Genomic DNA, 2,792 nt, shown 5'->3' on the forward strand with positions numbered 1-2,792 from the left:
CATTGTTACAATAATTATTACCATTATCATTGTTGTCATTATTGTTATTGATATTATTGTTAGTATCATTATCATCATCAATATCATTCATTATTAATATTGCTATCATTATTATTACCATTGTTATCATTATTATTGTTATTATTATCATTATTATTACCATTGTTATCATTATTATTGTTATTATTATCATTATTATCATTAGTATCATTATCATTATTATCATAATTTATATTTATCAACATTGCCATCACGATAAACACAGAAGAAGAGAAACTCGTGTAATAAAGAAGGAAAAAGCGAAACTTGTGTCGATATTTAAGATAAAACTATAATCTGAAGAGTGAAAGAGGAAGAGAAAGAGGGAGAGAAAGAGGGTGAGAGAGAGGGTGAGAGAGAGGGTGAGAGAGAGGGTGAGAGAGAGGGTGAGAGAGAGGGTGAGAAAGGGAGAGAGAGAGAGAGAGAGAGAGAGAGAGAGAGAGAGAGAGAGAGAGAGAGAGAGAGAGAGAGAGAGAGAGAGAGAGAGAGAGAGAGAGAGAGAGAGAGAGAGAGAGAGAGATAGGTGGGGGGGAGGGTGAGTGAGAGATAGGGATAGATAGATAGATAGATAAAGAGAGGGGGTGAGTGAGATGAATAGATAGATAGATAGATTGAGAGGGGGGCAGACAGACCGACCGACAAAAACATACAGACAGACAGTGACACACAGACAGAGACAGGCAGACAGACGTACAGAGACAGATAAACAGAGACAGGCATTCAGAGACAGACAGACAGATTCAGTGACAGACAGACACACAGACAGAGACAGACATTCAGAGGCAGAGACAGACAGACAGAGATAGACATTCACAGGCAGAGACAGACAGGCAGAGACAGAGGCATATAGACAGACCTTCAGAGATGCACAGACAGAGACAGACAGACAGAGACAAACAGACACACAGACAGACAGACAGAGACACACACACATTCAGACAGACAGGGACAGACACACAAGCAGAGCGGGACAATTCCCCCCCCCCTACCCCCCTTCTCTACTCCTAAACTTTCCCACCTGCAATAATGAACGCAGTCGGGTGCCACTCTCTCTAATGACACAGACAGCAACACCGCTTTTTCTCGAATGTCAACAAGAATCCATAATGAGTTTACCTGTTCAAAGTCACCTGCGTTACTTCATTAAATCGTATGGGACTTCTTGACCTTTTCCCTCCGTCCGCGTGCATCCATAGAGGCCAAAATGGTATGGGATTCGAGCGGTGTCGTAGCTCTTATCGGCAAAGGTTGATGAATGCGATTCGATTTTTTTTTTTTTTTTTTTTTTTTTTTTTTACTGTCTGGATAATGTTGCATGGAGATAGACCGTGAATTTGCGGCAATGAATATAGTATTTCTTCAGTTACAATTGTTTTTTTCTTTCTTTCTTTCTTTATCTCCCTCTTCCTCTTTTTTAATCATAATTATGCTTCGTGGCTTCTCATGTCTTTTGACTGACTGACCACGAATACAGAGATTTCCTTTCTTTCTTTTTTTTCTTTTTTCTTGTTTCTTTCTTTCTTTTTTTCTTCTTTCGTTTTCTGTCTCTCTTTTTTCTATTTTTTTCTTTTTTTTCTTTCTTTCTTTCTTCTCTCTCTCTCTCCTTTTTTTTTAAATCTTTTCAGATAATTAAACTCCGCATTCCGATCGTCGAATATTTCATGACTGGAGTTAATGGAGGTGATTTTCAGATTGATTGGACACGAGTAGAATTGATTATCTTCTCTGTTACGTCTTTAATTACGTAATTAGGCACCGTGACTCCCCGTGCGCATGTCGGTCGTCTGTTGTTTAATGTCGAGATGTGATTTAGGGTGATTTTGAATGTGGTTGGATGCGTGCTCATTTATTTTTTTTTTGTTTATTTATTTTGTGTGTGTGTGTGTTCCCGGACGTGTGGTTATGTGTGTAATGTGTGTGTGTGTGTGTGTGTGTGTTTGTTTGTGTGTGTGTGTGTGTTTGTTTGTGTGTGTGTGTGTGTGTTTGTGCGTGTGTGTGTGTTGTGTGTGTGTGTTTGTTTGTGCTTGTTTGTATGTGTGTGTGTGTGTGTGTGTGTGTATGTGTGTTTGTGTCTGTGTGTTTTCATTTGTATGCGTGTGTGTGTGATCAAGAGTCATTACAAATGTAATTTCAATTCTTGGGATGAACTTCTATTCAAGAACTCATAATTTTTTCAGAGATCAAAGTTTGTTTCGACTTTTTTATTTTGTCTTTTTGTTACTGATTATCAAAATTTCTCCATATCTTTATCATTTCTCTAACGGTCAGTATCAAAAACAGTGCCACGGATATTAATATTTTTTACAGATAAGATCATATTTTATTAATGCCAACTTTGTTATGCTATTAACATTCAAAATGATTTTATATATTCTGCTACAATCAACTTTTTAAATGAACAGTGCGGTGACTTTGCTCGCCATTAACATTGTGTTACATCTTTAATATATTTGGAACTGTTAATATTATTATTGTTTTTATCATTATGAAAATTACTGATATACTTGTTATTGCTACCATTATTGCAACTGTTGTTGTTGTTCTTATTATTATCAATATTGTTATTATTGTTGTTGTTGTTGTTATTACTATTTCTATTATCATCACTATTATCATCAATATCATTACTATTATTACTACTATTTATCAATATTATCATTGTTATCATTACTGTTATCATCATTACTACTATTATCCTTATCATGATTATTATTGTCATCATCATTATTTTTATAATTTATTATCAACATTAT

Source organism: Penaeus vannamei, chromosome 16 (genome assembly GCF_042767895.1).
Source record: "Penaeus vannamei isolate JL-2024 chromosome 16, ASM4276789v1, whole genome shotgun sequence".
Taxonomy (NCBI): Eukaryota; Metazoa; Arthropoda; class Malacostraca; order Decapoda; family Penaeidae; genus Penaeus; species Penaeus vannamei.